The 25,455-nt window shown below is 42.9% G+C and overlaps 1 long non-coding RNA gene across 3 annotated transcripts in view; it reads right to left on the bottom strand.

Moving 5' to 3' along the window:
* LOC132247787 (uncharacterized) overlaps positions 1-25,455 on the bottom strand; it is a 103,838-nt gene that overhangs the window by 63,587 nt on the left and 14,796 nt on the right. Inside the window, exons 2-4 of one of the 3 annotated variants that reach the window (XR_009459223.1) lie at positions 11,406-11,544; positions 8,608-8,720; positions 3,273-3,813 (exon numbers count right to left, since the gene is read on the bottom strand). This is a non-coding gene — a long non-coding RNA (uncharacterized LOC132247787). Of the gene's footprint in view, positions 1-3,272; positions 3,814-5,599; positions 5,654-8,607; positions 8,721-11,405; positions 11,545-25,455 lie in introns of those variants that run through there. The other 2 variants (XR_009459225.1, XR_009459224.1) reach the window with 2 other exon arrangements.

The following is a 25,455-nucleotide window of genomic DNA, read 5'->3' as shown; positions in this document are numbered from 1 at the left end:
GACAGCAAGAAAGTTTAGTGGCATCATCATCATCATTCCAGCCTTCAACACCTGCCTGAGCCATCCCAGCCAACGCCACACCCTAGGAGACAGTTGTGCCAATAAGACAACCTAGTGACAGATGATGTGGAAAAGGCTGAAGGATTCAAAGCCTTTTTACCTCAGTCTTCACAGGCAAGGTCAGCTCCCATACTACTGCACCTAGGAGCATAGTTGGGGGAGAAGGTGAGCAGCCAGCAGTGGTGAAAGAACAGGTTAGGAACTATTTAGACAAGCTGGACTTGTACAAGGGACTTGTATGAGGCCAGAAGTGATGCACCCGACAGTGACAGGGAATGGTGATGGTGATGGAGAAAGGTTCCAGATGATTAGAAAAGGGCAAATATGGTGCCCACTTTTAAGAAAGGAAAGAAAGATGATCTGAGGAAATACAGAATGGTTAGCCTTACCTCAGTTACTGGAAAAATTATGAAGCAGATCATGAAAGAATCCATTTCTAAGTATTTGGAGGAAAAAATGGGGATTAGGAACAGTCAGCAGGGATTCACCAAGGGCAACTCATGCCAGACCAACCTGATTGTATTCTATGAAAAGATTACTGCCTCTGAGAGTGTGGGAAGACCAGTGAATGTGACATACCTTGACTTTAGCAAGGCTTTTTATACGGTCTCCCACAACATTCCCACAAGCAAGATAAGGAAGTACGGGTTGAATGAATGGACTGTATCTGGATGGAAAACTGGCTGGGTCATTGGGCTCAATGGATTGAGATCTAGCTGGCAGCTTGTATCAAGTGGAGTACCCCAGGGGTCAGTCCTAGGGCCAGTTGTGCTCAATATCTTCATCAATGACCTGGAACATGGGTTGGAGTGCACCCTCAACAAGTAGTTTATGAATGCAACCAAACTGAGGGAATTAGTATATATGCTGCAGGGTAGGACTAGGATTCAGAGAGACCTAGACAACTTGGAGGATTGGACAAAAAAAGAAATCTCACGAGGTTCAATAAGGAGAAGTGCAAAGTCTTGCATGTAGGATGAAACAATCCCAGATACTGGTATAGCCTGGGGACTGACTGGCTAAGGAGCAGCTCTGCAGAAAAGTACCTGAGGGTTACATTGCAGAATAAACTGAATATGAGCCAACAGTGTGCCCTTGTTACCAAGAAGATAAGGAAATCTTATAGAGATAAGGATCACCTAACTTGGGTTCTGCAACTGCAGAGATCTTGGGGTAGGAGGACGGTGTCCCCACCTGAGCTCCAGTGGTAGAGTCCATCCTGGCAGCAGGCAGCAGTGTCTTAGCCCCCGTTGGGAGACAGTTGTATCCTGGCCCCTGGCCTAGCACCCAGAGGGGAGCCAAAAGCTCCCTCTGGCTGCTGCAGGAGCTGGTTGCAAGGCCACAGGGAGCAGGAGCAGTCTGCTGCTAAGAGCAGTAAATCTGCTCTGCGACCCTGCATGGGTAGACATGTGCCCAGGAGATTTCACTCTTAAATAGTTTACTTGAAAGTAAACTGCTCCCAGATCTTTTGCACATGTAGACGTGCCCAGTGAGTGATAACAACTAATATAACATCTAACTCAAATGTGTTTTTTGGGGGAGGAGGGGGTATTTTTCTTAATAATTTAGTATGTTCCATTCAGAAGCTGTTTTAATGTTGAAGTCTACAGAGTAAAATTCCCTTTTTTCTCAATGCTGATCTGCAGAAACCTGTGTAAGGGGTTAATTTAGTAGAAAAAATTGTAGCACATTCTTGAAACACTGATGTCCACACGAGTCACAAGTCAAATGGTTTGTTTAGAAGAGTGGGGATAAAAAAAAGGGACAGTTGCTAGGATACTTCTAAATGTCGAAGAAGCAATTTATAAAACTGGGACCATAACAGCTGTGATAATATTACAGCAATTAACATAATACATGGTTGAATATAGTCAACTTGATGGGACACAGCTTAGTAAAACCTACATCCTATATCATATTGTTAATGACAAAGTGCCTTTCTTAACAATTATGTAACTGTATGGCATGTCTTGAATAGTTCATAAAAATACTAAGTGCAAAATAATTTTGAAGTACTGGTTTAAAATGTAGATGACCAGCCTGACGGTGGGTGGTTGGACCCAGAAAAGTGTTGTGCAAACAGGCCAGGGATGGAAGGGTTACAGGACCTTGTTTTTCCTTCTCTTATCTCTCTTCCTATTGATGGAAAAACAATTAAGGAGGCAGTGTAACAAATAAATGCTTTACTCACACTTTCATATAGGTGGTTTCCTTTACAGCAGTTTCAAGAATAAACTCGCTGTTAACTTGAGAGCTCTAATTTGGTCGTGATGGGGGCGTCTGGGGGGGAAGGGATTTCATGGACGCAGGACCTCCGGTGAGGGTGATCAGGCCTCTCCGATATGGCATGGGTCCCAGCTTTTTGGCGCGCACGCTTTTCCATTTAAATGGGCTGCATCCGCCTGCTCCCTGCCAATCAGCCTGGGACCGCCGATCTCTCAGCTATCAGGCTGCGCCCACTACTTCCCCCACGCTATGAGCACAACTTGCTCTCATGCTTGGCGTTTGGTCGCTTTTTTTTTCTTTTCTTTATCACAGTAGAAACTGCAATGACTCTCCAGAAACTCATGTCACAAGCACCGAAGCATGAACTTAAATGCAAACACATGAGCAGTCCTACTAAAATATGGTTTTATGGTATGGTTAAGGGCTTGCAGGCCAAGACCTATGAGGAGAGACTGGGGCACCTGGACCTCTTCAGCCTCCGCAAGAGAAGGTTGAGAGGCGACTTTGTGGCTGCCTATAAGTTCATCACGGGGGCACAGAAGGGAATTGGTGAGGTTTTATTCACCAAGGCGCCCTTGGGGGTTACAAGAAATAATGGCCATAAGCTAGCAGAGAGCAGATTTAGACTAGACATTAGGAAGAACTTCTTCACAGTTCGAGTGGCCAAAGTCTGGAACGGGCTCCCATGGGAGGTGGTGCTCTCTCCTACCCTAGGCGTCTTCAAGAGGAGGTTAGATAGGCATCTAGCTGGGGTCATCTAGACCCAGCACTCTTTCCTGACTATGCAGGGGGTTGGACTCGATCTATTGAGGTCCCTTCCGACCCTAGCATCTATGAATCTATGAAAAAGTTACTTACACCTTTAAGTTAGTATTTGCTTATGTGTCCTATAGAAAGAGGCCAACAAATCTACTTATTATCACTGACATCAATTCAGTCTCAATCTGATGTATATTACTTTGCTAAATTTTATTGTTAGTAGCAATTAGGTATGGGTTGCCTATTTCTCCACCCTTTGTTAATCAGTTAAAAATTAGTAGTGTCTTAATTTAAAAAAAAAATAGCACTATTTTTGGGTTTTCTTTTAAAGTGGAATAAATACAGCAAGGAAACTGAAGAAAAAGAGAGTACCAATGTAAGATCATAGAAAAGAACAATAGCATATACTTAAATAATAAACATTAACCCTCCTCTTTTGCAAATTCATTTGAAAAAGTTACATTGATTTTTTTTTTTGATTGGTCCATGATCAGGTCTATTGTAGTTTTGGCTTCTTGGGGTTACTTCTGTTCTGGAGAAAAAAGCATAGGGAAGGGGGGGGGGGGGAGGGGGCGCTGGATAGCAAAATATGCTGGTTAATTGAGAGTCCCAACCAGGCATCTTTGCCTGTCTGGGCCACCACTTCTTCCTCCACATCCAGGATGTCGCTGACACTGACGCAGCATTATAGCCAAACCGTAGGTTACAATCTTATCTGCTCCATTCCCACTACCAGGGTGAATGCCTCAGCATCTGTATCAGGGCTTCCTACAATTACAAAACAAGCCTCAAACAGTAAGAACTCAGATCTACAGAACCAGACTCAAATCCCATTCTGACCTGCTACAAGAGCAATCCCATGACAATAACAACAGAATCCCTCTGATTGTCAGCAAAGCTCTTGGCTTGAATACTTTAGACACATCATTAATAACCTCCAATTCCTCCTGAAAAATAATACTCAAGGTAGCCTTAGGGGACATATCTATTCTGGCTTATGTGCAGCCTCCTAACCTGAAATAACATCTCTCCAGCAACAGATTACCTAACTCCAATTTTCACCACAGTGTATACTCCCAGAGGTGTGCAGCCCCAGATTTGTGGGTCCTGGATCTTTAGTGCTTGTGGTGGGTGCCACCCTCACTTGAAAGTTGGGTAGCCCTGCTTTAAAAAACAAAACTTTTAAAAACAACTTTAACAAGCAACCGCAGAACAAGAAAGCATCCAAACTAAATTGCATTAAATATAACAGAAACAATAGGTTCCTATCCCATTACGTGGACTAGCTTTTATAACTCCTATGTTCTTCAACAGGCTACCTTTTTTATCCTTACTGATCTATTCAACCCACCTTCAGGTCTTTCAACAGTGCTCTCTCCCCATGAGCTTTCCTCTCCCTTCCTCTCCCTTCCCTATCCTTTGTACTTAATTTTCTTCCTCTTTTGAACCCCTGCTTTTTGCAAATCCATTTATAGCATCTGATGAAGCAGACTGTTGCCTACAAAAGCTCATGACTCTCTGAACCAATTAACTTCTAAGGTACCACCCTGCCCTACCTTCTGTGTGAACAATGTAGTTTTCTTTTCTACCTGCAGTGATTATATCCATTAGGTAACCTGGGAAACTATATAATAAATGCATTTATAAAGTTATATGACCAATTTACTGTTGGGCCACAAATTCAGATATCTTAGGATGTGGGGCTACATATAATAAAGCATTTAAGTGCCTAACTGCCAGGCAGTTAAATAACTTAGTGTTGAGACTTCCTACATAGCTGATAGGAAAAGTCAGGCATCTCATAATGTCAAACCAAAAAATTAGAGTTAGTGGGAAATTGCAACAGAAATTCAGAACACAGAAGCATGTCAGAAATCCCATCAATATCCAGAGCTTAGCCACCTGGCTCAGGGTTTAAGGAAAAGGTCTCAATCCATTCAAGGTGTTTTCCTCAAGATAGGTTCTTATTAAACAGATGGCTAGAACACTTAGGCTATAAGTAGTTGTGATCATTGGTGTGGGATCAGCTGTGCTGGGCTGTGTACTGGAACTGCTGATCCACTTCATTGGGCAACATGGATATCACTCATTGTCATGATTCAGGGCACAAGCTGGACTATGGCAGCATGATATGTGCACCTGGGGAGTTCACTGATGACAAGAGATTCCTGGGGAACACCTGTGCAAGTCCCTGAAGTCCTGGGAAGTCCCTGTTGCCCTTGAGGCCCCAGCAGCCCCATACTGCCTTCACTCCCTCACTGTAAAGCAAGAAGAAGTCTTCTAGAAAAAAAAGGAACACAAATGCAACATCTTTTTCTGGCACAACTGTTAGGGCAACGATATGGATTTTGGATGTTGGGGTAACAATATGGAATATGGGGATGCTGAGTGTGCAGCTGAATGAAGGTTTTTTCCTGTGTCTCAGCAAAAAGCTGCTGGTCACAAGCCTGGGTGATATATTAAAAGTAACTAACTTTGCAAATGCTTAAGCAAGCAGTTTTCTAAACAAAGTAGGTTGGAGCCCATTGTGTAAGAAGAACAAGATGCAACCCACCAGCTATTATCAGGAGATAAGACTGAAGCCAAACCTTGGAGATGGTGCTGGAATCTGCAAAGAACAAGAAAGAACCAGCAAGTGACCAAGAGTACCCGCGCTCATGGTCTTACGCATGCGCTTTTAGCAGAGAGGCATGTAAATGAAGAAAATGCGTAGACAATTCCAAGTTAATGAAGTAAACGGTAAACAGAGGACGAGCTTGAAATGGGAGGAGAAATGGGTGGAACCAGAGGTGGAACAAGGCAGGATAAATGTTAATATGTATAAACCAAAGTGTATAAATACTGGAAAGAACTGTTGTTCAGGGCAGCTCCCCATATTTTATTGGTGAGGGAGCTAGTCTAAAGCTGTTTCCATTCTAATAAAAAGCTGTTGCGAACAATGTGTGCTTGTGTTTCCTCCCTGCTCTGCTCTGGCTAATGAGTAACAGGATCCATGGGTAATTGGACCATTGTCTCCTTAGTCATTGAGTGTCTCATGGAGTCGAGGTCTAACAATAATATAGTCCCTCTCCTTTCTAAAAGATTCAAATCCTCATTTGCCACCTCTTAGGAGAACGGCAGATGATAGGATCCTCCCTTCCTCCTCTTGAAGCTGGGCCCCTGGGCTGACAGAGATAAAAATCATTGGTTAAATCAAAGAAAAAAAGTGTGACTAAGTGAATAATTAGGGTATTTTAACAAGAAGGAGAAGACCTGAGTTCTGATTCTTTCTCCAAGGCCTGTTTCTATGTTATCCAATGACTATTTAATGTGAAATGCAGGAACAGAGTGTAGAACACAGGCCTCTTCACTTCAAATTACTGCCATAGCAACCAGGATATAAAGTCATGCTGGTTCCTTCTGGCCCCATGAATCTTGCCTGCTTGGCTGTATATCAGCCCAACTTTGACTGGAGGGATGGCAATGCCTTCACCCAGACTAGCCAGCAGGGGACTGAATCCAGTCACTTCCTAAGCAAGTGCTTCTTTTTCAAGAATGATTTAAAATAAAAAAGAAGTTGATACAGTTTTCTGTGAAGGATCAGACCTTATAATAACCAATCCTAGAGCACACCTACTGAATTTGGTCCTGAAAAGTAATTCTAAGTATTTACCTATTTAGGTCACACTAAGGTGGGTGATGACCTTAGTGTGTAAGGGGAAACCAGCACGGGTTCATAGCAGGTCATGCCTGACTAATCTAGTCTCTTTTTATGACCAGGTTATAAAACACCTGGACGCAGGAGTAGGGGTTGAAGTCGTTTACTTAGACTTCAGGAAGAGGCTGTGACTTGGATGACTGCACAGTCTGGTGGGTGGCGAATTGGCTAGAGGGTTGTACCCAGAGAGTAGTAGTGGATGGGTCTGTATCGACCTGGAAGGGTGTGGGCAGTGGGGTCCCGCAGGGCTCAGTCCTTGGACCAATACTCTTCAATGTCTTCATCAGCGACTTGGACGAGGGAGTGAAGCATACTCTGTCCAAGTTTGCGGATGACACAAAACTGTGGGGAGAAGTGGACACACCGGAGGGCAGGGAACAACTATAATCAGACCTGGACAGGTTGGACATATGAGCAGGAAACAACAGAATGCAATTCAACAAGGAGAAATGCAAAGTGCTGCACCTAGGGAGGAAAAATGTCCAGCATACCTACTGCCTAGGAAATTACCTGCTTGGTGGCACAGAAGCGGAAAGGGATCTTGGAGTCCTAGTGGACTCCAAGATGAACATGAGTCGGCAGTGTGACAAAGTCATCAGGAAAGCTAACGGCGCTTTATCGTGCATCAGCAGATGCATGACGAACAGAACCAAGGAGGTGATAATTCCCCTCTATTGGGTGCTGGTCAGACTGCAGTTGGAATACTGCGTGCAGTTTTGGGCACCACACTTCAAAAGGGATGTGGATAACCTGGAGAGGGTCCAGAGAAGGGCCACTCATGTGGTTAAGGGCTTGCAGGCCAAGCCCTATGAGGAGAGACTAGGGCACCTGGACCTCTTCAGCCTCCGCAAGAGAAGGTTGAGAGGCGACTTTGTGGCTGCCTATAAGTTCATCATGGGGGCACAGAAGGGAATTGGTGAGGCTTTACTCACCAAGGCACCCCTGGGGGTTACAAGAAATAATGGCCATAAGCTAGCAGAGAGCAGATTTAGACTAGACATTAGGAAGAACTTCACAGTTAGAGTGGCCAAAGTCTGGAATGGGCTCCCACGGGAGGTGGTGCTCTCCCCTACCCTGGGGGTCTTCAAGAGGAGGTTATATAGGCATCTAGCTGGGGTCATCTAGACCCAGCACTCTTTCCTGCCTATGCAGGGGGTCAGACTCGATGATCTATTGAGGTCCCTTCCGACCCTAACATCTATGAATCTATGAATAACCAGGGATTGTGGTTTTCTCTGATAAAAACAAAACAAAACAAAACAAGCCCATTCCTCCCCAATTTTTGGATTTAAAAAAGTAAGCCAAAACCCACATATTTCTGTGATTAAAATTAAATGCCACTAATATATACTGGCGTTTCATTTTTATCATGGGAAAATGTGGATTTTGGGTTACTTGTTTTATCCAAAAATTGAGGAATTTTTTTTTTTTTATCAGAGAAAACCAGGATCCCTGGTGATAATTGCTGAGGTTCTCACACTAGAGAGTTCTGGGTATGTCCAGAAACAGAACTCCTGGACTTTAGGGAACTTGGAAATTAAACATGGAGTCACCAAATGAGTTTACATGCCTTCAGCCCTTTCCTTTCCTTTATTGGATCAAGCTTTTGTTCTCATATTCCAACCTGTGGAACACTAACAATAGCAGTCTGGCAGAAAAATGTTATCATTATATTTTCCCCCCGCTATGATAAATGCCTACATTTCAGGGTGATAAAAATTCACTTCTGGCACAATATCAGCTTCTCTACATTTAAAATGTCATGGGTTTGAACTCTGCTATTCCTTAATAATGTAGGATTAAGAAGAGACGATTCAAGTAACAGAAAAAAGGGAGATCACCATGAACAGCTACATAGCACTCACCATTCTCCCTGGAAGTCCACAGGTTGCTATTCTTTATGGTCACAATATATTTCTGTAATTTTTAGATTCGTATTGCTCCAGTACTACAGGTGAATTCATTACAGCTAAGGCTCCTAGATGGAAGGATTAAAAATATTTAGTATTTCCACTAACTTTATGAAAAACAAACCAACCAATTAGCACCGCCCCCAGCAAAAAAGAAAACACTTTACACCCTATCACATACATATTTCTGAAAATATGGTACAAAAACGTTTTTTTAAAATATAAGTGGATCTCATGTATTGGTATGAATGTATGGATTGACATCAAAGATTTATCAGCATTTTTCTTAGTTGACTTAAGTTATTCATGTGTTAACTACTTATAAGCAGGGGTCCTGGTTTTCTCTGATAAAAATATCCACAATTTTTAAATTAAAAAACAATAGTAACCCAAAATCCACTTTTTTTCCAGGATTAAAATTAGAGGTGCACCAATACATTGATCCATAATGTATTGACACTGATAAAAGAAAAATTGACATTATTGGCAAATGGCCTTTTTTAGCTGATGTGGCTGATAATGTCGTCTATAAATGTCATGTGCATGCATGCAGCCGCCGCATGCACATGTCCAGCCCAGCAGCTTGGAGAGCAGCATCTAACTGGTAAGTCTATCGGGGGGAAGGGGTGGGGGGAGGGCAGATTGAGGGGAAAGAGAGGGAGTGGGGCAAGGGCTGGCACTGCCCAGCCAAGGCAGGGCATGAGATGAAGCCATGAGTGATTCATATGGGAAGTTTTGGGGGAGGGGGGTTGCTCCCATTGCTGTGCATGCTCCTGGGGGAGGCATGGGGGGCATGGTGTGAGACTGGGCTGCCATGGTGGGCTGGGGCCAGGGGTGGTGCCAGGCTCTTCCAAGAGGGCAGCTTGAGCTGGGGTTGCAACTGGGCTGGGCAATGGTGGCCCTGTAGCCCCCATCCCAGTGGTGCTGCCTGCCTCAAGTGCAGCCCACACCCAATCCCCCTGCTGGGAAGAGCCTAGTGCTGCCCCCAGCCCTAGCCCACAGCAGCAGTCTGTCCACACCCTGTGCACAGCTCTGGGGGTAAAGTGCCCCCTATGCCTCCTCCTGGGGTGCACATAGTGGTGATAGCTGCTCCCCCATGCCCATGGTTGATCCACTCACAGCTCTTTCCCATGTCCTGCTACAGCTGGGCAGTGCCTGCCCCTGCCCCATCCCCTCCTACCTCACTGAGGGGCCTCAATTTGCCCCATGTGCCTTCTCTCCCCATCCCTCTTGCCCCGCAACAGACTTACCAATTGGATGCTGTTCTCCAAGTTGCTGGGCTGCATGTTGGAAATTGAATTTGTATCAGCCCAACAAATCTTTATTGGTGCACCCCTAATTAAAGTGGAATGTCACTTAAATATATATATGTGTGTGTGTGTGTGTGTGTGTGTGTGTGTGTGTTTTATATATATATGAGAGAGAGAGAGAGAGAGGTGTTTCATTTTAATTTTGGAAAAATCTGAATTTTGTGCTACTTTTTAAAGCTAAAAATTGGGGATTTTTTAAAATAAGAGAAAACCAGGATCCCCGCTTATAAGTAATTTGCAATTATATACTCTTTTCAGTGCTGACAAATTCTATGTAGTACATAGGGTACATAGTTTGTAAATTCCTGTTCCTTCACAGGGAGAAACATGAATGACATTGATGATAACAGAAAACAGAGAAAAGCAAGATTATAATGTAAGAATATTTATATATCTATATCTATATAATTACTTTGATTAAGTAGCTGCACATTTAGGACCATACCTCCATATTCACTGTCCAAATTCACTGAGGGCACCAAGTTGTGGGGCGAGGTGGGCACGCTGGAGGGGAGTGACAGAATCCAGCTAAATCTAGACAAATTACAGAGGTGGGCGGCTGACAATTGGATGGAATTCAATACAGACAAGTGCAAGGTACTGCATCTAGGGAGAAGGAACCAGAAACACACCTATAGGCTGGGGAACATCCTTCTGGTCAACATGGTGGCAGAAAGGGATCTTGGAGTCATTGTTAACTCCAGGATGAACATGAGCCGCCAATGCGAGGAAGTTGTCAGTAAGGCTAACTGCACCTTGTTGTGCATCTACAGATGCATCACAAGCAGGTCCAGGGAGCTGATCCTTCCCCAATATGCGGCATTGGTCAGGCCACAGTTGAAGTACTATGTCCAGTTCTGGGAGCTGCACTTCAAGAGGAATGTGGCTAGCATTGAGAGGGTCCAGAGGAGGGCCATTCGCATGGTCAAGGGGCAGTGGGGCAGGCCCTATGAGGAGAGGCTAAAGGGCCTGAACCTATTCAGCCTCCAAAAGAGAAGTCTGAGAGAGGATCTGGTGGTCATTTCCAAACTCACCAGGGAAGACCAGTGGCAATTGAAGGAGGCTGTCTTCCCCCGGGCACCACCCAGGGTTACTGGGAATAATGGCCACAAATTGCTAGAGAGAAGGTTCAGGCTGGACATCAGAAAACATTATTTCATGGTTAGGGCTGCCGGGCTCTGGAATGGGCTCCCAAGTGAGGTGGTACTCTCTCCTACCTTGGGGGTCTTCAAGAGGAGAGTGGACAGATATTTAGCTGGGGTGATATGACCCTGGCACCCATTCCTGCCTTGGGCAGGGGGTCGGACCGGGTGGTCTGTTTAGGTCCCTTCCGATCCTAAGAACTATGATATTATGATATTGAGCCCATAGATAAGAAGCATTTCCCTCCCACTTAAGAGATTTAGGTGATTTGGAGCCTCAACTATGGATCAAGAAGCGTACCTGAGTTAGAAGTATGCTGCTTCTGAGAGAAGGTCTGTGCTTATTCTACACGAGCTACGTGGCTGCACTGCTTTGTTTTGGGGATTTGGTGTGCATGGAATGGGGGGCACTGACCAGGGCTTGCTTCTTAGTGGTGATCCTGCAATCAGGAAATATAAAAGTTAGTTCTGGGGCATATATAAAAGTTAGGCAAAACAATTTGTGTTGCAATCTGTTGGAAGGCAGCAGCATTTAGAACCAACTTTATATGCTTATATGATTCTTAAGTCTATCTGCAGGACAAAACTAAAATCACTTAGTTCTATGGAGGACAAAGAAATGAGTCACAGTGTTATTTTTAAGACAAGATAAGAATGGAATTGTGAAAATCTGTGTGAAGTACAAATAATCTGTTAGATCTAACAAGTATAGTAAATAAAAAATTATCAGAACTGCAGAAATGAAACCACAGTTTTGAAATAAAATCAGTTTAGCCAAGAAGAAGCATATTTGCAATTTCAGAAACAGTGCCAGACAGTAATATCTGGGCAGCTTTACCATCAGTATGGGAGCATAGATTACTAGATTAATCTATTGTTTAAATGCATTATAATCTCCTTACAAAAAGCAGAGATCAACTTTTAGAATGTCTGATATAATGCATTTTTATTTTATCTTCAGAGTAGTGGTAATACAGGAGTTAATGTCGAATGATCATATCTGCAAATATCAGTGACCCTTAAAAAAAAAACCAAAAAAAAAAAAACAACAACCCTCTAGAAGAACAGTAGGATTTGTAGAGCATGCCAGCTATGAACTCTTAGTAAAATGGGACATGAATTTAAATACAGAAAATGAAACATAATTTAAACAGGTATGATCATATCTACAAGTACAAATTCAAATAACTATGAGCTTTAGGCTAGGCAAAAAAAAATCTGCATCTGAAATGCAATGCATAATGTAATCTCTGGAGTTTAACGTTCAGTATTGGAATCTATGTTCTAACGAACAGGAACTTTTGTTAAATTAGTTGAGGCACTGTACAGAATATGCCAGAAAGGACAGTGAAACTCATAATTTCTTGGGACTAAAAATATAAGGCTTTGAAAAATAGTGATAAAGTTTGACAGTAGAGAACGTGCGTCTATAATCACTGAACCAAGCAGTCTTACATGAATATACTTCATTTGCCATTTGAGTTCTAACTGGGCACGTTTATATGTGAAATTAATGCAAATGAATAAGCTCCAGTGCATATTGCATCAGAGTTTATTGCTCCTAGGTGCCTCACTTTCATGTGTGCCTGGGACTGCAGCATATTGAACCAGTGTGGCTGGCAGGGGACCCTGGGGAGTCAGTCTGCCAGCCTGGGGCTGCTCCAACTGGATTCAATGTGCTGCGGAGGGGCTGGCTGGGACATGAGGCTGCTCCAGTGTGGGGCTAGCTGGCAGAACTACATGTGCATTGCTGAGCAGTAAAGAACTCCACCATAGGTTAGTACTTGTATTTACAAGTATTTATAAGTACAAACTAGCAGTGGAGTTAATTAGCCCCCTGCTGCCTAATAGGGCAGCATGTGTAGATGTTGAAACTTTACTGTGGAGCTAAATAATCAGCTCCTCAGTAAATATCTCATGTAGATGTGCCCACTGATTAGGATTGTATATGAGCATCTTCATAACATACCATCCAGTTAGGATTAGCTCACCTAGAGCCTAGAGACAGTTCTCCATAACACTAATGTAACAGTAAAAACTTATAATGAACAACATTAACAGAACGTAGAAATTCAAATACTTAAAATCAATCTACCAAGTAAACAGTATCAATGGTCAATTGATACCAGTCTTGTAAACTGTCTCTCTCAAGACATCAAGACCACTGTTTTCAGAAAACAATAACTCCAATAGTAGTGATTATGCCACTTACCTGGAGTTCAACTGTCCCAGCCTGCTTTCGTCTATCTGTGCCCCTTTCCACATTAACATTTCCCTCATGTGTTATTTCTATTATATGGAATTTTCATTTTATTTTGCTTAATCATAGCCTAGGAGCTTTAGCTCTTTACCTTTTCCCACAGATCAGAAAGCCATCTATGTAAACCTTAGGGTAGAGTAGTACAACTTCAGGTCTAAATCCTATTTCATTCTCACATGCCTGAAAAAGCTCTCATAACTTTTTGTAAATTCCAGGAAATGTTTTGGTTTGTGTTGTTTTCCCCAGCATGCTCAGACCCGTTTGCTGTCTTGTGTAGCCCTAACGATGAGCCACTCATGCTCTTCTGACTCTGGTTTCTGTGTAATGTCACAGTCTATCACTTTCAGTCTGACTTTGCTCGACAAATTCCAATTGCTTTGTTAAAGGTTAATTCTCTTTTCTTTTTCAGCAATATCATTCTGAGTTTTTTTCTCCCAATCCCAATTATGATCTACTCTCTTATCAGTGATTCAGACTCCCAAAAGGAGATCTGATTTTCAGTTTCAGATCATTCACAAACTGTGTTTAGACTTCTTCTTTGTATTCTGTTTCAAAATAATTCCCTCAATGTTTCATACCCATGTGGAATGTAGTATTCCTCACATTTTAGTTTCAAAGTCATCTTTCTGTTCTGAAAGCTATTAAAGATTATGAAGTGTTTCACACCAATCATTTGAAGTGATGAATGATAATATATTATTATTTGCTGGCACTTATTTGCTGCTACACAGTGGGCATGTCTACATGAGCTGTTTACTGCAGAACTGACTAATTAGCTCCTCAGTAAATGTCTCAGCATCTATACCTGCACCCCTATTAGGGTGCAGGAAACTAATAAACTCCACAGCAGGGTAGTACTTGTAAATACAGTTAATGCATTTTGCTAAGAGAACATAGATGGTTTGCTCTACAAATCTGACCGTTCCTCTAGAGGTTTGTTTTTTTAAGGGTCACTGGCAAATACAAGTATTACTCAGCGGTGGAGTTTTTTTTGTGTGCAGAAGCACACGTTTAGTCATTGACTTGGCTGGCTGGGGCATGAGGATGCTTCAGCTCAGGGGCTGTCTGCTGGCTAGCCCCACACTGAAGCACCCTCATACCCCAACCAGCCCCTCCACAGCACACTGAGGTCAATCAGGGTAGCTCTGGGCTGGCAAGCTGAACCTCTGAGCTCCTTGCCAGCCAGGGCTGCTCCGACCCAGCTCAATGTGCTGTGGTCCAGAAGCACATGCAAGCCATGCACCTGGGAGCTTCCCAGGAACAATAAACTCCAGAGCTTTTATTGCTGAGCATTAGTAGAATATGTAGATGCACTTAATGAAACACTGTTTAAAACTTCTCCAGTTTGAAAAGGGCTGAGAGAGTTTCAGTTCTGGTATGACTTTTAATTTTCCATTCTTCCACTCAAACTATTTTCTTAGTTTGTTTTTATTCATTGCATTGGCTTGTCCAGCAGTTGCCCGGAGTAAAGGTGTCCAAGGTAGGACTGCTTCAGTCAAGGCCTGTCTATATCATAGCTGAAGCATACCACAAACAGATTTTGCCCATCATCTCCTCCATGCACATTCTGTACATGAAAACTGTAGAGTAACCAAAGGTGGATGATGGGGTAATATAAGGGGTGTGCCAGAGTTGCTATATTAATTGAAAACTGTGTTTTTTAAATCTGGATAAGAAAGCAATTAGGTGCTGCTTTCTGAACTTTCTGTGTAAACAGTTATTCAGGAAAATAAACACACAGCCCATATCCAATTATTTCTTAGTATTTCAGGTTAGCATGTAGATTTTTTACTTCAGTAGATAACCACCATAGGCTGGATCCAGACTTGCAGGTACATGTGTTTCCCTGGGGACAAACAGTAGTGACCCAATACATGCTACTGCTGCTTGTCCCTGGGGAACGCCTGTGGATGTGCACTCTGGGGGCCTCCAGGTGCTGCAGCTAGGGTGATCTAGCAGCAGGAATCCTGGCTGGCAGCTGGAGTGTGGCTCTGGCTGGCCAGGCTCCCATTTGGGTGGTGCATACTACCACTATGTGCACTGCCCTACCACATGTGCTGCACCACTTTTTTTGGCATCGTTTTTTTTTTTTTGATGCTGGGATCTCCTTCCCCTTCCCCATGGTGCAAATTAGAAGTGAGGGGAAGGCAGTGCAGTGTGTGCAGTGTGCAGCATGTCTAGCCTGAAACGGTGTACCACATAGTGCACATGCACCCTTGTCTGGACAGACCCATAGTGCCTGACCTGTGACAATGGTAAAGGATCATGCAAAAATATACTTTCCTATAATGCAGAACAAGGACATTTAATAGAATTAAAAATAACAAAAACTATTAGATACTGTTTTTAAAAGCACCTAACTGACCCAGGAACTTTATCAAAGCTCATGTACCACTAGATTCATAAAGTGATTTAGGAAGGTATCTACCATTTCAGAGATTTTAACTACCTAGACATCTCACGGGAAGAGCGCTTGGCCAAATCCAAGTGGTCGTAAAGCTTTCTCTTGTGCGTGGATGAGCTCTATCTGACACAAGAAGTCTACAGGCTGAAAAGAGGTACAGTGCTGCTCGACCTGGTACTGGCAATGGGGGACAACCTAATCAGTGACCTAACGATTGAAGGGAACCTGGGTGAAAGTGACCATGAACTGATCACCTTCACCATCTGCCATAACGCTGGCAAGTCAGTCAGCAATACAGAAGTCCTTGACTTCAGGAAAGTTGACTTTGACAAGCTCAGGAGGCTTGTCAGTGAGGCCCTAAAGGACCACAACCCAAAAGGGAGGGGAGTTCAGGATAAGTGGTTGCTCCTCAAGGGAGTGATCCTGGATGCACAAGCAAAGTCTATTCCATCTTGAAGGAAAGGCAGCAAAAGGGCACAGCAGGCCCCCTGGCTCTCCAGGGAACTAGCGGACCTCCTGCATCTAAAAAGAAAGACCTACAAAGGATGGAGGACTGAATCCACCTCCAAGGAGGAATACTAATGGCTAATGCGGTCCCAATTTTCAAGGAAGGGAGGAAGAAGGACCCAAGTAACTATAGGCCTATAAGTCTCACCTTGGTGCTCAGGAAGATCTTAGAGAGAATCATCAAGGAGCACGTCTGTGGGGGACCTGCAGGGGAGATCATGCTCAGGGGCAATCAGCATGGGTTGATCAAAGGCAGATCCTGCCTGACCAACCTGATTGCCTTTTATGACCAAGTAACTAAATCTTTGGATGATGGTGTCACCGTGGCTGTAGTCTTTCTGGACTTTAAGAAGGCCTTTGACACTTTCTCTCACCCCATCCTCATCAATAAATTAAGCGACTGTGGCACTGATGCCTACACAGTTGGATGGGTGAAAAATTGGCTGATGGGGCGCACCCAGAGAGTAGTGGTGGATGGGTTGTACTCACCCTGGCGAGATGTGAGCAGTGGGGTAGCCCAGGGCTCAGTCCTCTGGCACGCACTGTTTAATATCTTCATCAACGACTTGGACGAGGGGGTGGAAAGCACGCTGTCCAAGTTTGCTGAAGACACGGAGATGTGGGGCAAGGTGGACATACTTGAAAGGAGAGAGAGGCAGCAAATAGATTTAGACAGACTACAAAAGCGGGCAAATGAGAACAGGATGTGGTTCAACGTAGACAAATGCAGGGTGCTGCACCTTGGGAGAAGGGATCCACAGCATACATACAGACTGGGGAGTTCCCTTCTTGAAAGCACAGAGGTGGAAAGGGATCTTGGAGTCATTATTGAACTGCCAATTCTAGATTGCAGCCAGCAAAGCCAGCCATACCTTGTCATGTACCCGAAGGTGCATCTCAAGCCAGTCCAGAGAAATGATACTCCCCTTCTATGTGACTTTGGTCAGGCCGCAGTTGGAGTACTGCATCCAGTACTGGACACCGCACTTCAAAAGGGATGTAGCCAGCCTGGAGAGGGTTCAGAGGGCCACCCACTTGGTGAGAGGGCAGAAGGACAGGCCCTACGAGGAGAGACTGAGGGACCTGAACCTGTTCAGCCTCAGCAGGAGAAGGCTGAGGGGGGGGACCTGGTGGCTGCCTACAAACTCATCAGGGGAGATCAACAGCAAATAGGCAGAGCCCTTTTCTCTCCAGCACCACCTGGGGTGACAAGGAACAATGGTCATAAGCTGATGGAAAATAGATTTAGGTTAAAATATTGCCTTCTGATCTCTATAGTTAGAGTGGCCAAAATCTGGAACCAACTTCCCAGGGAAGTGGTCCTCGCCCCTACCTTGGGCAAATTCAAGAGAAGGTTAGATGATCACCTGTCTGGGGTCTTGTGAACCAGCATTCATTCCTGCCTGTGGCAGGGGGTCAGGCTAGATGATCTATTCAGGTCCCTCCTAACCGTAGCTACTATGAAACTATGAAACTACTCGGCACTGGTCTGAACCTGCAGGGAGTGAACCAGGAAAGCCAAGGCTGAGATGGAACTCCAAGTAGCTACAAGTATCAATGACAATAAAAAGTCCCTTTTTAGATATGTGAGGAGCTGGAGGAAAAGCAAGGGCAACATTGGATGCCTGCTAAACCAGATGGGACAACTGACAACTGACACCCAGGAAAAAGCCAACTTGCTAAATGGGTACTTTGCGTCAGTTTTTCACCAGTCCCATGGGAAGCCCCTGCACATTATGGGACTGGGAGGCCCAGATGAGGGAGATTCCTTACCTTCCATCAATGTTGACCTCGTGAAGGAACACCTTGAGAGGCTGGATACCTTCAAGTCAGCTGGCCCTGACAGTTTACATCCCAGGGTATGCAAGGAGCTGGCCAGCATCATAGCTCAGCCCCTGGCATGGATCTTTGAGAACTCCTGGCACTCCGGTGAAGTGCCTGAATATTGGAAGAAGGCCAATGTGGTGCGTATCTTCAAGAAAGAGAGGAAAGTGGATCTGGCAAAATACAGGCCCATCAACCTGACCTCTATCCTGGGGAAGGTCTTAGAAAAGATTATCAAAGAAGCCATTCTTAATAGACTGGCCGGTGGCAACATCCTGAGGGATAGCCAGCATGGGTTTGTTGTGGGTAGGTCTTGCTTGACCAATCTTATTTCCTTTTATAACCAGGTGACCTATCACCTGGACAAGGGAGAAGAGATTGATGTCATATATCTTGACTTAAAAAAAGTCTTTGATCTGGTATCCCATGATCACCTCTTAACAAAACTGGCTGACCATGGCATCACCATGATCTGCTGGCTGGGGAATTGGCTCTGTGGTAGGACCCAGAGGGTGGTGGTTGATGGAAGTCAATCTTCATGGTGTGCTATGACCAGTGGGGTCCCTCAAGGCTCTGTCCTTGGGCCTATACTATTTAACATCTTCATTATTGATGTAGACAGTGGTGTCAGAAGCAGATTGGCCAAGTTCCCCAATGACAGCAAACTCTGGGGTAAAGCGTCCAACACTTGGGGACAGGAGGGTGATCCAGGCAGACCTTGACAGGCTCAGGAAATGGGCGGGTGAGAACCTGATGGTGTTTAACACCAAAAAATGTAAGGTTCTCCACCTTGGGAAGAAAAACCTGCAGCATGCTTATAGGCTTGTAGTGCTACGCTGGTTAGCACTACAGATGACAGGGACTTAAGGGTCATGACTGACCACAAGATGAACATGAGCCTTCAGTGTGATGCTGCAGCTAGTAAAGCAAGCAAAACACTGGCTTGCATCCAAGATGCTTCTCAAGCAAATCCCAGGATGTCATTCTCCCATTATACTCGGCCTTGGTGAGGCCACAGCTGGAGTACTGCATCCAGTTTTGGGCTCCACAATTCAAAAAGGATGTGGAGAAGCTTGAGAGGGTGCAGAGGAGGGCCACACACATGATCAAAGATCATTAAAACAAACCTTATAATGAAAGGCTGAGAGCCATGGGACTCCTCAGCCTGGATAAGTGCAGGCTCAGGGGTGATCTGGTGGCCACCTATAAGTTTATCAGGGGTGCTCACCAGGATCTGAGGGAATGTCTGTTCACCAGAGTGCCCTGAAGGATGACAAAGTCAAACAGTCACAAACTCCTCCATGACCTTTTCAGGCTAGACATAAGGAAGAACTTCTTTACTGTCTGAGCCCCCAAGGTTTGGAATAGACTGCCGCCAGAGATGGTTCAAGCACCTTCAAGAGATATTTGGCTCTTTATCTTGCTGGGATCCAATGATCCCGGCTGACTTTCTGCCCCTGGAGCAGGGGGCTGGACTCGATGATCTTCTGAGGTCCCTTCCAGCTGTATTCTCTATGAATCTAGTTCAGATGCATAATTCCAACATTTATATGGCACAGAGATCTTGAAAACCATGTTTAGCTGCTGTCTAACCTTGCTGTCATTTAAATGCTCAGACTTCTAAATTTCCCTTTTAGATATGTGAAAAACAGGCTGGCCAAAATTGAACTTCTACATTAAACAGCTGAATGCTACTTAGCTAACTGAAGTTAGATGCCTAAGTGGCACTAAGTGCCACTCACATGGATTTCAGATCCTAATCCACTTGTTCAATTACACTTTTCCTTCTGAAAATGCTCAGAAAGGATCCAATATAGTTACTTACAGTCAAGTGTGATCACATTCTACCTGGGAAAGCACATAAACATGTGTAAGTCACCAAACTTTATTGGAGAAAAAACACAACTAGTAGCCATTTGAAGCCAGAGAAGGACTGCCTGTTTGGATCACAGAAGAGCTTACTTCCTAAAAGCAGAGTTTATTTGGGCCAGACTATTTTGGAAGTGCCATGAGAGAAACTTAGACACCTAAAGATGACTACAGGTTAAGCAGAAGCTAATTAAACCTTACAAGAATTCTCAAAGCAGCAGTTTTACAATCTATTTAGTCTGTAGGACTTGATTTGGTGGATTTTCTGATTGTGGCTCTCAGATTCCAAGGTAGCAAAGATGAGACTTTTGAAGGTTAGGGAATTTATCTGAGACATTGGTGACTTGACTGCAACCCTCAATCTGTTGTCTTCTTTGGAACAGGGAGTAGAACTCAATTGCCCTATCACTCCAAATACTGCATAATACTATCCTGTTAAGGCTGCTACATTTTCTATGAAGAATTGAATATACATTTTACAAAAGCAGAGGAAAAGAGAGATATTAATTCTATAGTTTTCCTGATTGTTAGTCAGGGATCCTGGTTTTCACTGATTTAAAAAAATCCCCAATCTTTGGTTAAAAAAAAATAACCCCAAATCCACATTTTTCCCTTGATTTAAATGAGACACCACTATATATATATAAATATATATCTACACACACACACACACACACACACACACACACACACACAGAGATAGGTAGATAGATAGATATACACATATGACTCTCCCACTTCCCAGTGGAATTATATAGACAACCTGACTCTCCCACTTCCCAGGTGAATAAAAATGAAACACCACTATATATATAAAAAATTAAAATTAAGATTAAAGTAATTTCATATATATTAAATGACCATATTAAATTAAATTCATACATGCATATTAAATTTAAATTAATTAAAATGACACACCACTATATATATATATATATATATATATATATATATATATATATATATATATATATATATATATACACACACATGTATATTACACTGAAATTAAATTAATTTAATATATATAAATGAATATATTAAATTAAAATCATATATAATATATTGAAATTAATTTAAATAAAACAACACTATACATACATACACACACAAATATATATGTATGTATGTATATATATAGTTTTATTTTAATTAATTTCAATTTAATATATATATTTATATGAATTTAATTTAATATATTAATTAATATTTATGAGATTAATTACATTTAATATATATAGTGGTGTTTCATTTTAATTCAACTGGGTAGTGGGATAGTCAGGTTCAAGCACCTGCTCCAATGAAAATGCAATTTTTCATATAAAAGAAGTTTTCCTTCCCCATTTCACTCTTTATTCTCATTGAACTACATTTAACTTGAAAAACAAATCTGTGTAAAACCATGAGGGAAGAGGGAGGCTAAGCCAGCAGACAAGGAAAAAAAGGCTCTAGCAGGTGAAATAAAAATAAAAACAAAATAAAACATAAATCTCTATAGGTTTTTACAAAGAACTAACTTTGTAGAGAGTTAGAATGTTTTTATTTAACTAGAAGATCAGATTTAGCAAACACATAAATTGAATATCGTTTAGAAGTGTGGCTATGACTAAGTTTAATGTAGCTATGTCCCATATCGTTGGAGCCAGGTTAGAGGCCATGTAAATGCACAGGAGATACCTGACAAAATGCAGATTGCGGACTGAGGAATTATCCTTCTTTTGGATTCCACAATAAATTTAATCAGATTACATTCACAACATATGGTTTCTTTTCTACTAGATTCCAGAACCAGGAAGAGGCTGGGTCTGTTACAAATGAAGGGAGAACACTTTCAACTCTGGTATTCAAGTTAGGTGCCATTTTTAATAACCAGATAGTATCTACAGCTTTTCTACTAAATCAGTATGTGAAATGGAACTCCAAATGGGGGATTTATTCTTGTTCTATGCAGAATAAGACTAATGATCAAAATTAATGAGGTTAAATGTTGCTATTTAGAATGCAGCTTGTAGCACAGTATGTCAGTGTGTCTAGCCCACTGATTGTCAACCAGGGTACTGTAAGATCTTTTTAAAAATGCTGTGGGATGCCACACAAATTAGCACTGTGAAGTTTTCAAACACCTACACAATTCACAAGATAAACCTAGAGATTCTAAATAGGAGCCCATAGTGTTAAAAACATTGTGATCTGTTGTATTCTACATTCTTTGCAACAGGAGAGTCTCTATTATTTTTCTGGCAGCAAAATAAAAAGGGAAAAACTCAGCTCTGAGTCAAGTGAGGGGTGCCTTGAGCGTAGTGAGTGATATCTCAAGTCTTAAAAGGTTGATAATAATTTGTCTAACCAAATCTTGAAGATAGAATTATACTAAAAGTAATAAAATAATAGTCTACCCATATGCAAAAGGAGGCATATTAGGGACTGAATGCCTGCTGTTGTAGAAAAATGTTATAACCAATAAAATGAATAAATGATTCTAAGAAAATTCATCTTTCGTAAAGAGTTATTGTTGCCTGAATCATTCTGTTTCATGTTCTGCAATGCAAGCTGAGTTATTTATATTAAATAAATACATGACTATTCTGATGTGTTTGCAACCTACATTGCTAAATATTAAGCAATTTTAAAACAACAACCTCCATTTTAAAATTTTAATTTCAAAGCTACTTGTGATTACTTATGATTAAAGGTGACATTCTACCCATTGCTATCTCAATGGTTGCCTATAGGTCATTTTTGGCACTTACATACCCAGGGGGAATTCTACTCCCTGGTAGCCCTGCATGCATAAATGACTATGTTGTTGTGTGGACTAAGCACATGCAGTAGTGGCCATATCTCATACAAACATTTCATACATACATGGATAAATCACAGTTTTAGGGAACTAGGAATGGAGTATATAACTACTGGACTTCACTCTCCTCAGGAGTGAAAAAGGGCTGTATATGCTTGCCACCATTTTACCCCATAGTTTAGGCGATAGGGCACATACCTAAGAAATTGGTAGTCATTGATTTAGCACCCCTCCTTCTGTAAGGAACTGAGGTGTAGGCCATCAGGACTAACAGGTTAGACCACTAAGGGGGAGCTGGGGCCTGGGGCTGGGTCAGAGGATGGGAGCCATATTACCAAAACCAGGGGGAAATCCAAGGGCAGAATCCACAACACAATCCAGGGTCAGGGGATTGGATGCCAAGTATCAATCCCAGGGATAATCCACAGGGTGAAGTTCAAGAGCAAAGCCAAACCAGGGTAGGAGACAGGAAACAAATCCACAGAGAAATCCAAAGCTGAAGGCCAGAAATAATCCAAAAAAAAGGGTCAGGAACCAGGAAAATCAGAGTATGGGAACCAGGAAGCTTGTCATAATAAAACTGTTGACTGGCCTGCAAACCCAGTGTTCCAGCTGGTGCTAAATGGATAGGCAGTGCTCCCAGAACCCAATAAGAATGCTCACTGTTCCTAAACTGGAGCAAGTGCCAAAAATGATCTGTAGATGATCAGAAAAAAATGAAATATCACAAGCAGATAACCAAATCTAGACATTTGGATAATCAGGAAGGGTATAGAAGGCTCATCCATATGTCTGAATTCCAGGTTGTGTCTACAAATGCAACAGATAAAACACAAATGTTACAATTTATATCAAGAATAATTGATACAGAAATGAAGGTAAGGTGGAAAATATTTTAAAATCATTTTCCTTGCATACAATGCATTGAATCATGCAAGATAGCCACATAGGTTTTATTATTCTGTTTAATGCACCTGTAGAACACAATTCTTTTTAAAAAAGTGGGTCGGGAGGGGCAGGGGGACAGGACTCCCAAGTTCTTAGAATTCAATAGGGTGACTTTAAGATAAAAATACAGGCAACAAACACATATTGCATTTGTCCTAGGAGAAAGCATTTTATCCCAGATCAAAGTACAGTCATTCAGACTTCCATATCCTTTGCCCTAGGAAAAAAACCCTATTTTTCTGGGATAAAAGTGCTAATAATTTGTTCTAGGGCATTCTGAAGTGCAACTAAAAGGCTTTCCCAAGATTACATCATTGAATCAATGGCAGAGAAGTGCCAGTTCATTCAGGTGTGTACAAAACCAGGATGGAAAACGTGATGTGTATACATGCTTAGGTGCCTAACAGAATAAAATCTGGCCCTTAGTTCCTAAACAGACACGCAAATGTTCCGAGGATAGTGATCTACATGATTGTAGATCATGCCCTGCTTTTGGACAAGTTTGCTGGTACCAGGAGTTGTGCCAGGAATGGTAACAACTAAGTAGGTTGGGGTTGGGGGAGTGGTGGGCCAGATTTGGGGTGCTAGCAGGTCTGTGTGGTGGGTTGGTGGGTTCATTGGGGGTTGGTGGGTCAGTGGGGGAAAAGGTCTGCCTGAGGGTTCAGAGCATTAAATAGCCTGGTCGGTGTTGGCGGCATGTGGGGGAAGAAAAACATAGCCCTGGTGCTAGGTTTAGCAACTGGATTTTCCTAGTCACAGGCTGCACCCCAAACATGTATACACATTTGCTTAGATTGTGCCCAGGTTAACCTGATCAGTGAACCTCCTCAATCACTATTTTTTGCTAAATCTAAACTCCCCTAATTTATATATGGTTCAGCACTAAGATTGACCTAACCCTAGTTAGGGTGACCTAAGTTTAACTTCTGCAGGTACCCTAAGTGGTGATCAGTGGCCACATTTACACAAGACACTGACTGCACAGTAGTTCATTACTACTGCGCAGTACTGTTCTGTGGCACAAAATGTAACACAACATGACTGTGCAGTGATGAGCTACAGTGCGGTCAGCATCACCAAAAAGTAATTCAGGGTTACTGTGCAGTAACACCAGTTACTGTGCACTAGGGTTGTGCGAAATAGCACCATTCCGTCTTTGAAATGAAATTCAAAATGAAACACTGTTCCGTCATAACGTCAAACTGGAAGTCATTTCAAAAGTACTGTTCTGTTTCATTTTTTTGAAACTGTTTCCCTCTTTCAACACTCTTTCGATGTTTTGCCCATAGGCTATCATGGGGAAGCATGAAACTGCCTATAACTTTGTCATTTCGTCCCTGATTCAGATGGAACTTGCAGGCATGCTAGCCCCATCTGAGGGCATGAAGCCTGACAAGTTTCAAGGAGATAGGGGCAGGGGTTTCTGGGAAACTGCACCTCAAGATGTTGACAAGCAGGAGCTGGGGAGCAGGAGCAGCCTCCTGTGATCCTACAGGCAGATTGCAGGCCTGCACCCCTGGCAGAAGTCTGGTAGAGCCCAACAGCCCTTCTTGGGGTGTGGGGAGACCCCCAATCTGCCTGTCAGATCACAAGAGGATGCTCCTGCTGCCTGGGACTGGTACTGGGTGCAGCCCACATCCAGCACCAGGAAGACTGATGCTGCCACTGGTGACAGAACCAGCCTCCTGTCATCTGGCAGGCAGATTGGGGGCCCACCTGCACTCCCAGGAGGGCTGTGT

Source organism: Alligator mississippiensis, chromosome 1, assembly GCF_030867095.1.
Source record: "Alligator mississippiensis isolate rAllMis1 chromosome 1, rAllMis1, whole genome shotgun sequence".
NCBI lineage: Eukaryota > Metazoa > Chordata > Crocodylia > Alligatoridae > Alligator > Alligator mississippiensis.
Note: the sequence above shows the minus strand (reverse complement) of the source record. Positions and strands in the feature narration are given on the sequence as shown.